Consider the following 14,421-nt stretch of genomic DNA (forward strand, 5'->3'; position numbering starts at 1 on the left):
ATTACTTTCATTCACTATCCATGGAATATTTTAGTTGTCTAAAAAGCCTCTTAACTATAAAAAAGATAAGTATTTCTTTTACCTTTAATAAAAATGTAATCAGAATTTTAATACAAAAATGGACATCATCAGCTTCAGAGTTACTCCTTCAAAAATAAAAAAGAAAAGTAGTTCTGGGCATACTATCTATATATAAGTATGTGTTGCTATTCATGGTATATTTAAAGTCCCAGATTTTAGAAAAACTTCTGCGTTGATTGAGCGATAGGAAGTAAAACTGATCAACTATAGAAAGGAAACAGCATGCCCAGCATCAGGCATTCAAAGGGAAGGAACCAGAGAAGTAGTACATCATATTTCTCGCATCAGAATTCTTGTGTTTTAGTAAGCAAGACAGGTTAAGAAACTCTTTGCCTAAAACATGACTTTTACTTTGATGTGATTCATTTTAGGTCACAGAAAGTTTGGCCCAATTTCCACTGATTTGGGATCCAACCAATAGTGAATCAGAAGCAGAACCAAGAATAGATCTAAGGAGTTCTGACTCACAAGCCACCTCTTTCTCAAAACACCCACTCCCTCCCAATCAGACAGACGTCCCTTGTTTCTAAATAAACGCATTTAGTTACAAAATGGATTTATTTATTTTTAGCAAAAATTGCTCACAGTGACAAAATTGTCCATTCAGTTAATGACAAAATACATTCTGTTGCATAAGATTTGCACTCGTGCATAAAATTGCCACTCATCATAATTAATGTATAGATTGAAATTATAAGACATCTATAGATGCTGATGTGTCACTGTCTGAACACCCCCATCTCTCTTCTCCACTTTTCTTTCACCCTTTTAGAACATGATAGTATATCTAAATACTATGAAAAGTCACACGCACAAAAAAAAATTGCATTCATATTACTTCAAAATGCAAAAACCAGTTGCCCACATCAACCCAGTACAATTCTGTCACCCTCTTGTGGCAGAACCAGCTGTGATAGAGTCACCTACATCCCTGAGCTAACAGAGCTTGACCGTTTAGTTCAGACCATTGAAACACTTGCATATCCAGAGCACAGTGCTCCCAGGTATCAGCTTTGCTATTGCCAACCTTCAGCAGAACATCTGCGTTATGCAAGCAAATCAAGAATAAATCCTGAAATGGTTCTTATTCCTTATATCACCACAGATATCTCGAGTCAGAAATCTTTCATCTGCATGTGTTGTTAAATTAAGATCTGTGAGTGATGCACAGAATTAAAATGAAGATAAAATTATCTCACTGTGATTTAATTATCTCAGTTATCTGAGTGGAATAGTGCACTGGCTGCCCTGATGCAGAACCACCTCTGAGGAACAAGCCATGCTGGATAAAATAAATAGCAAGTCAAATCACTGCATAAAATTTGAAAAGAAATGAATCCCAAGGATAAAAGACACTTTAATTTCCTGTCCTCCACTCCTCCCTTTTCATGTGCATCTTCTATGTCAGAAAGGAAAATATCTCACCTTGGCAAAAACCTAGAGTTCTGTCCTAAATAATACATGTATATTTAAAGCACAATCTTATTGTAATAGAAATCCCATGGAAAAAGCATCCCTTCCTAACTGCCAGTTGCAAAAGGGTTTGGAGTGCCTGGGAAAATTTTGAATGAACTTCCAAACGTACTGGAAGCCTCCTCACTGACTCTCCTCTTTTCTGAAATGTTTCCAAAATAAAATAACCTTAACACTGCACAGCGGATCTGAAAACATGTTTAACTCTGACAAAAGACTCCCCCCCCCCCCCCCCTTTTTTTTGTTGCAAGCATTGAGTCATGGAGAGAGAAAATTACTTGCCCCAAATTTGTGCTAGAGCCTGGCCAGTACCAGGCCTCTGACTGTTGAGTCTCCAGTCCTGTGTTTTAGCCATGAGACCGTCCCCTTCCCTGGCACTCATTAGAAGACTGGAATGTGCTCGTGATCAAAATCTTCCCAGCCCAGAGAAACACATGGAAAAAAAAGGAACATACATAAGCAATGTCTTCTTTTTAATGTCATTATATTAGGTACATTAGAGAAACTAAAGATAGATTTGAAAACGAAGGTGGGAGGCAATTTCTGTTACCAGCAAAAGCTGAATTGATCCAATAGGTCTGTGGACATTTCCTGATTTAACATGTTTTCATGTAAGCAATAGGTTTCCAAAGCCTGCTATAATTCCTAGTGACGGCTCTGTCACTATATAATGTGAATGAATGCTAAAAATAATACACATTCTATACTGTGGCTACCCAGTACGGATTTTATTCAGCCTGAGTTTGTGTATAATTCCTGTTACACCTTCACAGCACCGACACTCAGAGGAACTGTAACAATGGTCTATTTTTGTGTAGTATGGGTCTAGAATGCAGATTAAATGTATTTAATACACAGCCTAGTCTTGATCTCCTTAGACAAAGAGTTACTCTAAGTCAATGAACTTTCATCTGACATGTTCAGGATGAGGCCCAAAACATTAAAAAAGGAAGACAAGCCATGGTACAGTGCCAGAATATAGCCATGAAGAGATGAGGTTTCCCAGTAAGGGTATCTTACCACAGAAGCAAAACTGTTATATTTTCAAGAAAGACCATGAACAAACAAAAACTTGAGCCGACATATTTCTCAGGGGATGTTTATTCTTTATGCCAAAATCCATCTCCCCAGATATCTGGTCCTCTTGACAGCTTTCGGTTAAAGCCAATCTCTAAGCTAAAGCTTTCTGTCTATTATTTGGGAAACAATTTAATCTGGAAGAGATGAATAGGAAACAATGCATATTAGGATAAAACTGCTCCTTTAATTACACATAACCAAATTTGCTGTCACCTCTTACACAATATGTACATGGTCACAGAGAGGGTGGCAAGGCATCACCCAGACAAAATCCCTAAATGAGCAGAGATTGCTGCAGGCAGAAGAGAGAGTTCCTGCACCCTTTCTACGTGACTGGGAGAACAAGTGTTTCTATAGGAAAATGCGGAGGGGGAACGGGAGTAGGGTGTTACGTGGAGGGGAGGTGGCCCCAGGCCGCTGTGCAGCAGGCAGGTCTGCACAGAGTATACAATGCAGGATTCGGTTAAGGCAGGGCACAGGGCCAGTGGGGAGGCTACTTCATGGATCCTCCTAACTACGTTCCCTGGTAGGACCTCACGAGCTACTGCAGCTTCAAAAGGACTGCCTGGATTCAACTTCTACACCCCACAGATAATGTATTACCAGATGAGCTAGCAAACATGTCACGAACACAGATGCTGGGGAGGACTACTCAGAACTTAGTAGAGGTTCCTTTGGGATTGTGTATTAGCCATTAGCAGAAAGAAGCCTGGTGGCATAAGGCAGTCATGCCCAAGGTCAGCATCTCTTCCCAATCTGCCATCAGCTTGATGCATGTAGGAGATCAACACTCGGGAGCATCCTTGTCAGTGAAATGATGAATTGCCCTCTTGTGGAAATTCTGAGGTTTTGGGGTTTGGGGGGGTTTGAGGGGGGGAGTCAGAAAATAAATGATATATGAATAGCATCTCTAGAGAGCTTGTTATAGCTCATAAGGACAGTAAGCAGACTTGGAACTAACATGCCCCCCCTTATGGAGACAATGCAAGGAAGTGCCTTTACAGGGAGACAAACTCATGAGAACGTCTTGAACTCAATGGGTAAGTGCTGCAACAACACAGATGTTCAGGGCAAACTTAACGACAGAGCTTCATGCCTCAAGAAGCACAGCGCAGATGGTGGATCCACTCAGGGCAGCACTGAGGTATAGACTTCTTAGGAACATGAGTAGTCCCATTTTAGGCTTACGTGCTTTGTAGAAACAAGACCAAAACATTAAGCCTCTTCAATGGATCAAACTTGAAATACAAAATGGGACATGAATGTAGCTGAGGTTACAATTAAAAATTGTAGAAAGTCACTTTGTGCAGAAGTTAGGAAGACAAGAGTCTGAAGCTGCTATGGTCCAGTGGCTGAGACGAGCAATTACGTTTATAAAAAGGAATTATCTAGCTTATTAAAACTTTGCAAGCTTCTCTTGTCTGTGGGTCATCTGACTGGTACTCAGCAAATAGTACAGAGGTTTTCTTTTTCTCACTTTGTAAATAATGAATGAATAAGAACTTGCTATGAAGTGCCAGCTTAATTTTAAGGGGCATTACCAGAGGCATTATAAGTCCGAGAGGGTTTTTTAGCTGAAGTCTTGCACACCCATTTCAGCACCAGGCTCATATTCTAGACTTTTTTGTCTAAGTTTAAGATATATTAAGTACTGATTTACCATATGTGCTGTGGTAGAAGTCAATGAGAGTTCTGCCACTGATTTAAAGAGAAACAAGACTGGGTAGACGAGCATATCTTAGCTACTGTTAATATGATAATAGAAAATATAAAATCAAAAAAACTTATAATATTTGATAGCTTAGTTAATGGTATTTGTGTTTATAACTATTAGCCTTTAGAAAATGGATCCCAGAATGACCTCCAGAAGAACAAATTCTCTATACAGTAAGTTCAAAAAACAATTTAGTTTGTCTTTTAAACAATCAAAAAGGAACTACTCAAAACATGTTTTACTTTATGCACTGGAATATTAAAACTGAATACTTGCACGGGCACAGTCCCTCTCTCTTTTAAAGCAAACATGTAACCACCGATGTCAAAAATACTAGCTAAATGCCCTGGGCCAGCAGAGCAACAGTTTGCTGCAGCGGGGCTGCCCTGATTTACAGTGACTGAGAGCGTGGTCCGCAGTATTTTATCTAATCCATGTAAGTATTTCTACAGCCTCCATCTCAGAGGGTTTTATGTGCACCAAGCATCAATCTCCCAGTTTGTCTGGGTTACTTCCAAACGCTGAGAGCGCAAACAACCCTGCACCGTCCCAGCAGCGCAGGCCCCGCGCTGTGACAATGCGCTCTTGTCACAGAAGCTGCCACAGACCCTTAACTTCGCAGCCCCGCACTAGCAGGTCTGTCTGTAATGTGGCTTGTTCCCTTGGCTGTCCCCAGGCAGCTCTACCTCGAAATGCCAATGTACTGATGTAAGCATTTGAAATGAGCTTGCTCAGGAGTGCCTAGATTAGCTGTGTTGCCAGGCTCTAGCCACTCTAACCCCCTTTTCCACTTCAGTGGGCTGAGCTTTTGACACTCTGAAAAGCACCATTTAAAATTAATTAAAGCTCCTTATTTTGTACCAAATCTCACCACTACCAACTCTGTTTATTATGTTTTATGCAGGGTGGGGGGTTCCAGTCAGCAAGGTGTTCCGGGCTGTGCTACCAAAACTCACGGATGGGGAGATATTTGTAGGGTAAACAGGATGTAAACGATGTTTCCACAAATTGCAGTTTTTGCACAGATTGCTGGACTCCTCTAGTGGAATCCACAAGTTACACTGCAAGGCAAGGCAAACGTTCTGGCAACAGCTTCTTAAGGAGATTTATTACATTATTTTTACTACTGCGCACAACATTGTAAAGTTTTACTCGTGGCATATGCCAAGTGAATTTTTAAAATAATTTGCTATGAACTGTCACAAAATAGTTTAACACACGTATGATCAAGTCTATTTGGTACTGCTGATTTATGAATTTTTTTTTAACAGCTGGAGGCAAATATTTTCTTTTGGTTTCCTTTTCTGAAAGATCTTCTGCCCATCTGATAAAAACAATAAAGGAACCGAAAGAGCCTTTTACTGCATGTTTGAACTGTCACCTACAAGATAGCGTAATGCAGTCATGTAAATTGGTGCATACAAAATTTTATTAGATGGCTGCTCATTGTGAAGGAGATCACAACAGTGAACTAATCCAGCACATGAAGTGTTCTTCAACACTTCATATTTGGCAAACATCAAATTTCTGAACTATCCACCAAAATGTAAATGGGATACTTGATATTCAAACTAACAGCAGGTTGTCCCATACAAAATAGTGTTCTTTAAACGTTAGGCATTGATTGTATAGCACTCAGCACTTCCATGGTGTTTTGAAATATGATGTTGACAAACACTGAGCAGAAAAAATGTAACACAATAGGTGCAAAGTAAAATGGTATAAAAGCAACAGTTAGAAGCAAACACCACATTCAGAGCGCAGTGGCATGAAACCTAATGTAGCCGCTGTATTCATGATCCAGTGAGCTCAGAGGATGCCCAGCTAGTCAAAACAATTAGTCTGACACATCATTACTCATACTGGAACAGCTTCACTTTACATTACTTTAGAGAGGGCAGTAGCATAATAGGCTCTTCAGAGTTTTACAGTGAAAAAATCTCTTGGATCCAAATGCAGTTACAATTCTGTGAAATCCTCCTTTCCGAACAAAACTAAAAAGAAGAGAATTTTTAGATGGAATTTGAGTTATACACAGAGATGACTGCAGAAGTATAAACATTAGCAATTGCTAAGGATTTCTGGTTTTTTGTAGATCCTGCTTTTTCAGTAACTCACAGAGTAAATAACAATTTATTCTACTAGAGAAAATGTGTCAGAATCTAGCCCTAAATCTCATACATCTTAACTCTTCTGCTGCACAGTCTCAACTTTAATTCAGCTATGTGATTATGCCAATTCCCTATTGGCAGTATAGATAGGGCAAGGAAAAAAACCAACAACAATGTACACAGAGTTATTTCTTTTTCACAATCAATTGTGCAAGTAAACACTTTGTTAGGAAAACTTTCCTTCAAGAGGAAGACTAAACTTCTGTAAACATATTTATATCTGTAAATATCTACAGTACTTACTTTAGCAGAATAAGTCAATATCCTTTCATTTAAGACTGTTACAGGATTCTTCTCTGCTTCTAAGCATCTTAACTTGCACAAATGTCCTTGCACTAGTTAAACCCACTTCTCCATTTCTCTGCCCTTTGTGCAGACAGTTGTACCTGTGCTGAGTGGGTATAAAATGCTTCCAAATCAGAACAGCACAGTTTTATGTACTAACACCAGCATAAACAAATGGCATAAGGCAGTAGAGAATCAGGCACTGAACACTACAGTCCCACGAGAAAGAGTCTCCAGAACATAAATGCTGCTATAAGTTCCCTTTTTAACCAGGAGGAATCTTCCCATACATCTCTGAGAGAGCTGAATCAGGCCAAGGACAAATATTTCTACACAGGGTACACAGGGGCAAAGAGTCCTAAGAGGTCTCAGTGGAGATTAACAGGAGTTCAAAAGCACTGGCACAGTACAAACTGAGCCCTCAAATCACTTCTGTTGCAAACCCAAGTGATCAAGATAAATAAATCACAAACAAAATGTCTCTGCATTGTTTATCAGGCTCCCATAGACCCTGCTGCCGGCATCTCCTCCCAGCCCTGTGCCACCTCTCTGCTGGGATGCCACAACAGCAAACCAACTTGGTGTGGATCTCCAGTTAAAATATCTCTCGCTCTCTCTTTTATCAGGATTATTTTTCATCTGGCAAGGTTTGTATCCAAGTGTGCTGCCTTCTCCCCCACAATACACTCTCATAAACTGTCATGCCAATACAACAGAGGGACAAGCCTGGGTCATGAATAGGTGGCCAACAGTTTTGTGACGTGGCATTGCTCCTGCGAAAAAGGGTATGTGCACAAATACCTTTGATTACACAGAAACTCTCACAGTGGATGAAACCCAAAGTCTAGCCAACCTTGTATCTTGTCCAAAAGTTATGCTGATATATTTGCTTTTAATATATATCTTATGCAATGCCAGGCACATTCTCTGATCCTTAAATTAGCAGTCCACAATTATTTTCAGAAAAATGCAAGTGTTGAAGCCCAGTATTTGCTTCTGTGGATATTTGTGCTGATAAAGTTCATCTACAGAGGTGCTTGTGGAGACTGAAAATAAAGTGGGAGCCAAACAAATTTGGAAAACTGAGCTGGAAATGCCACCCTGGGTCTTCAAGTCCAGTTTCCTGGTATAGCAAAATCTCTTACATAAACCAGTTAAGATTCACTTAAAAATATGTATTAGCCGTTTTCCCCATGGGGAAATGTTGTTCTGATGATCAGAGTCTTCTCATGGTAAACCTGACCAGTCATGGCCAATTCCTGCTCATTTCTTCTCGTGTCAGCACTAGCTTTTCATTACACCTCCATTTTGCTTATCTTTCTGATAAGACAGAAAATACTAGGATTTTTACCAAACTATGCTAATAGAAAATCTTTTGGAAATTAATATAGACCCCTATGCCAAGGATTTAATCCCATCTCATGCAAATTTCCATCAGTTTTTGGGTGCGCATGGAAATAAAGAACTGGACTTGACTCTTCCATAAATTTTACCTGCTCTCCTCAGAGAAACAAGGGTCTGTAGGTTCCCTTTATCTCTCTAGCTAAAAGGAACAAAACCAAGAGTTCTCAAACCAAAACACTAGGGAAGAAATCCCGCTTAACAGTCAGTTATATATATGATCGCCAAGCTAGCATTACTAAGTTAGGACTTTTTTATATTAAGCAAAACAAAGAAAAATCTCAGCCTACCAGTGACTTGTTCTTTTTCATCGCTACACTCTTCAGTGACCATCTATCACTGCATGTTTCTACCTTTCAGTATACGAAGGCTTAAGTATATGAACTGAAGCTGTAAACTAGCCTCTACCTGTAACTGATCTGTTTATAAATCTCCCATTGCTTGTTGCATCCTACTGACATGACAAATTTTCTTCCCCCCACTCACACAGAATAGCACAAATAAGTATTTAAACAAAAGCAAAACATCATCAGTGCACATTCTCTTTTCTTGTCAGAATGGAATCGACAAAGGAATAATCCCTTGTTGAGAGTTTTCTCTCTTTCTCACTCTCTTTTTTCCCCTGCTTAAAAGACTATGAACATTTGTTTCCCTTGTTTTCCTAAACAAGTCTTTGAAAAACATCAATTCATCCTGCAGGCTTTAGGAAGTTTACTGATCCTATCGGCTTAATAGCACACTGCTACACTCAAAAGAAGGCACTAGTGCTCTTGACTATTATGTCCTTTTTTAAAGCATGGCAAAGACATCAGGCACTCTAGCACGTTCTTAGTAGCGTACAACAAATTAAATAACAAGATAGTCAGGAACCACTGGGACCAGCTAGTATTATTTTCACCCCAGTGTTACATTTTACTTATTTATTTACATCATCGGAAGGAAATGATTGCTCAGCATCCAGCTGGGCCTTCAGTTGTGCTGTTCAAAGGGAAATCCTTTCAAATGCCAATACAAAGATCAAGGGTTAAGGTCCCAGTTCTGCTCCACTCGCAGATGCTAGAAGTTGCTTATTTCAGGAGATTTTGGCCCTTCAGGAGCAAGCATATCATAACAAAATCTCTCAGTCTCCTAGTAACTGAAAGGCCTAACCCCTGCGTTTTGGATTCACTATGAAAAACAGAGTTTGGTTTTCTCCTGCAAATGGCAATGAATGGTTTGTCTGCCTTTATTGAAGGAGGGAGCAAAATTGGTAACAGCAATAGCACAACATTTGTGTCCCACTTTCTCTCCAGAATTTTAGAGTGGATACTACTGGCCTTGCATTCTGCCTTCCTGCCTAAATCCTCCCGTAAAGGTAAGATGAGCTCTTACTGTGTAAGGCTACATGGGAGCTGCAGGAAGACAGGTACCATATTTCAATCTTTCATATTTGCTATTATGTATAAGAAAATTGAAAAGATAATTGTTTCCAGTAAGAGTGGTTCACAATAGGTGTGTCTCTCCTGTTACACTGAGGCTGTGTTCATTAGCCATAAGTTCACAGCAAGACATTGTAGAGCAGCTTTTTTCAAACAAGACAAAAAATTCTTCACCTGCATCAGTGAGGGATGCTATTGCTTAGCGTAAAGGAGAAGATCCTGGGGGTTTTTTTATTTATCTCACAATCATAAACAGACACTGGTGTGAAATAACGTCATCCAGCTGATTAATTAACCAGCCAACAGCTAAGGGAAACTATACCCCCACCAAATATCAGTGTTCAGTCCAGATGGGCCAAATTCTGATTTCATTTCTATTGGAAAGCTCCAGTAAATTCAATATTCTCATTGAGTTTATATAGCTACTGTTGTAAAGGGACTCAAACTCAGACCATACAGATGTAATAATTAAAGTAAATGTCACTAATGAAGGTTAAGAACATCAGTCTCTTACACATTGGAATGCATAGCCATCCCTCAACTTCTCAGGCTAGTTTTGTTTTCAATGCTTTTCTGCTATAGAATAAGGGAAAATAAGAAACTTGACTATTAATTTTATATAGCAAAGTACAGAATATTTTAATGGAGGCAAATGTCTTTGTCTGGCAGATCCTGAACTTGTTCTTCTCATTTCTGTTACAATGCTATGCTGGCTCCATCATTTCCATACCAGCAGGTATGGAAAGGAGGACAAGTCTGAATAACTTCCTGACATAAGACTTCTGTAGCTAACTAATAATTACATATCCCTGTCCCTCAGAACAGTTTAAAATGCCTGCTTAATTTTAAGCCTACAGTTCAGTAAAACTGACAGCATGTGAAGAGACACTGATTCAATGGAATGCTGAGGTTTGCTAGAGGGATGCTCTTCTCAAATGGAACTGCAATGCTGTCTAACAAATACCTTTATTTGGTATCAATTAATATGGTATTTGTTGTATTCATTGGTGTTTGGTATATATTACACAGTGCTATTTCAATAAATGATTGGGTAGCTGACAAACTAAAAGGGCGGGGAAGAGAAGAAACAAAAAACTTCAAATTAAAATTTGCCCATTTTCCCACAAAACCACAGCTATTTTACATCAAATTGGGTCAATGTTAGAGAAAATGTTTTGTAACTTTGAATACAAAAATAAAAACTAAACCAAAACCCCTTCAAACTGTTTAAATATAATATTGTGAAAATAGAAGTTGAGAGCAATCTAATTTTATTAATTCTTTTCAATGCAAAGAGCTGGGAAAATTCAATATAAATTTGTAAATCATTTCAATTAAATTAAATTGACTGTTTGTAGCAAACAGAACACATATTTCATTTCACTCTAGAGTTTGCAGTGCTTAAGCGTATTTTGTGAGATTTTCATAAAAGGAAGCAGTTAATAAGAGATCTTGAAAAGGGTTTGGAGTTTGGGTTTTCCCCCCATCTCAGACACTGATTGCAAGAGGCTTCGGCTACCAGACAGTATAGTATACATCTTTCCTGTACAATTACAGGTAAATGGATATACAAAGAGCATTAATACGGCACTCTGCTAGCAAGATCCAACAATGTGTCTATATATCTGTGCTGGTTGTGGCTGGGATAGAGTTAATTTTCTTCATAGTAGCTAGTATGGGCTATGGTTTGGATTTGTGCTGAAAACAGTGTTGATAATCCAGGGATGTTTTCGTTATTGCTGAGCAGTGCTTACACACAGTCAAGGCCTTTTCTGCTTCTCACACTACCCCACCGGCAAGGAGGCTGGGGGTGCACAAGAAGTTGGGAGGGGACACAGCCGGGACAGCTGACCCCAACTGACCAGAGGGATATTCTGTACCATAGGAAGTCATGCTCAGCATATAAAGCTGGGGGAGGAAGAAGGAAGGGGGGAACGTTCAGAATGATGCCATTGGTCTTCCCGAGTAACCGTTACGCGTGATGGAGCCCTGCTTTCCTGGAGATGGCTGAACACCTGCCTGCTGATGGGAAGTAGTGAATGAATTCCTTGCTTTGCTTTGCTTGCACACGTGGCTTTTGCTTTACCTATTAAACTGTCTTTATCTCAACCCACGAGTTTTCTCACTTTTACTCTTCCAATTCTCTCCCCCATCCTGATGCGGGGGGAGTGAGCAAGCGGCTGTGTGGTGCTTAGTTGCCAGCTGGGGTTAAACCACGACATAATCAGACACACAGTTATGACTGGCTGGTTTTAGCCAACTTATTTTGTTTTAAAGGGGTTGTTCACACTGCAGTCCATGGCATTTTTGGGTCAGGATGCATCGCCTTTTGGGTGAATGGGGAAGATCAACCTTGTTTTTCTCAGATGAGAGAAAAGTATTATTATATCATAGTATTATGAACTAAAAATACACCAATTCATGCAAGTAGAGTAAGTCTCGAAATAATTAATTACTTTCTAAATTGAAAACCTTTATTAGTTGTCCCCATCACAGGTTGTATTTCTGAATAGCACTGTGGTATTGAAATAATATAACCAACAGCTTTAGAAAGAGAAAGAAAAATACACATCATTTTAAAAACACACGTATAGCATAACACTGTGTACAATCCTTCTTTATGACCTCTCTTTACACAATTTCAGTGATTTGAAAATTAAGATTCTTGATGAGTCAAACTGAAGCAGATGCCAAAACTATTCAATATCAGTGAAATGCAGTTTAGAGTCAATAGGATTGGCCATCTAATGACGATTAAGTATGCTATAAATTTAAATCTTTGAACTACTTGTTGAGATTTATTCAGGCAGACAAACAAAGATAACAAAAGTCTTTTGTGTGTTTGTCACTCATTTCCGTTGCTCTGTTGTTGCAGTGTCAAATAATGTCAGTTATTTAAGCACAATTAATGTAATTTTAAATTCTCAACAAATTAAATTATAAAGACTAGCAGTCCAAGGAGGACCCTACCCATTTTTCTTGCACATTTTCTTTTTTTCTCCCAGTTTTGTGGCAAATTTTAAATCAATGAAAGGTTAGTTTCAACCTTGATTCTTACAGAAACAGCCCATTTTGATACAAAATGAATTTTCCTTTCATTATGTTATTTCTCCCTGGTTTTGACAAGGAGGACTACATCTTGGAGTATAATTCAGGAAGATTTAATAATTTTTATAACATTTGGAAAAGCTGGAGAGGAAGAGGCCATATATTCCAAATTACTCTCACCTGTGCCAGGATTATTTCTTTTCTTTTATGATTGTGTGTGTTCATTCAGTGCAGGGGTACTTACCTTTTGAAATCCTGTATTTGTGCTAAATTCATTTTAGCAGAAGTGGAAGAAGGCATTTTAAAACAATGCCTCAGTATAAATGACCATTGAAGGAAAACCAGAGGCTTGATAAGGAAATATACAGTTGTTTTTATCTCCTTAATAAAAGGACATTAAGTCCTTCATTTAGAAATCTTGAAAATTAATTGAAGACAAAAACATTGCCTATCTCTAGTCTTGCTTAATTAGAATGGGATCGGGAAAGTTATTCTATAAAATCAACTTAAAGCTGGTCATCTCAAAGAAGCAAAATTACCACCCATTGTGCCTAAATTATGTTGACTATGTTGAATGTTATATAATTTAGGAGGAAGGCGGTGAGATATTTTACATTTTGTGAGATCATACCTCAAGATTTAGTACAGCATCTAGAATTTCTTTGCAAGTAATAAAGACAATGATCCATTGTGTACTTCTATTACTAATTATTCTGTAAAGATTGTCTGTTCCAAAAGATAATTAGAAAGGGTGAAATTTAATTCCATTAAACAGAACTCAGCTGGGACATAATGAAATTTTGTTGTGAAGTAGTAGACTCACTTTGAAGCCAAATAAAAAGCTTTTACATCGATGGAATGATTGTAAAAGCTCACACCTTTTTTTTCCCCTTTTTTCCTACACATATAGCATTTAAAAATAATTAGACTAAGACTGAATTATACTTGCAATAAGTTTCAGTTCTCAGATATTTCAGAAAAAAGGGATGTCATCTTCTGCTTTTCACACAGATCAATCTTTAGTATTTGTTTTGCGGAAGTCAACAAACCAGGCACAGAATAGACAAAACCAAAGCGATACAGCACCAAACTTCCCCGATTCCATAACTCAGCCTTCCGGCTATTACAGGGAAAATAAATAACCCCAGCACTGCCCGAAGAAGCCCCATACAAGGCTTACCCCAAGCCAGCTCTGGGTGTGTGGAGACCTTCAGGCTGGCTCCAGATCTTGATCACTTTTCCAAAGTGTCCAACTATAACATGCTTGGCCAAGTGATGATTTGGCAGTGTGGACCCCTGTCCACCCAAAAATAGTCCAAGAGATCCAGTGCAGAGCTGGAGAACTTGACCATTTTGCCCAGGCCCCCAGAGTAGGCAGCACTGCTGCATGAAAGGTGTGCTTGAAGTAATGGCTAATAACTGGGTTCAGGTCTTTATTGTCTCAGTTGAAGGTCATATGAACCTACTTAATGGCACAGGATTTATTGTGAAGAAAAGAATGACATGAATACATTAGTAACCCATTTCTTTGAGGCTAACCACTAAACACAATGCAGCAGTAGATAATATGCTTGGGAAAACTGTTTGGGAAAATACATGAAGCTGCTTGAAACCAACTTGCTTCAGTTCACTGGACCAAGTCCAAACCTTACAGGCTTGAGTTTGGCTGACCGGAATGTAGAGCTGCTCCTGCAGTGGGATGAAAACTTTTCACACCACAGTTGTCATGCCCTGTGATAGTCCTTTACAA

This window comes from Gymnogyps californianus, chromosome 10 (assembly GCF_018139145.2).
Source record: "Gymnogyps californianus isolate 813 chromosome 10, ASM1813914v2, whole genome shotgun sequence".
Classification (NCBI taxonomy): domain Eukaryota; kingdom Metazoa; phylum Chordata; class Aves; order Accipitriformes; family Cathartidae; genus Gymnogyps; species Gymnogyps californianus.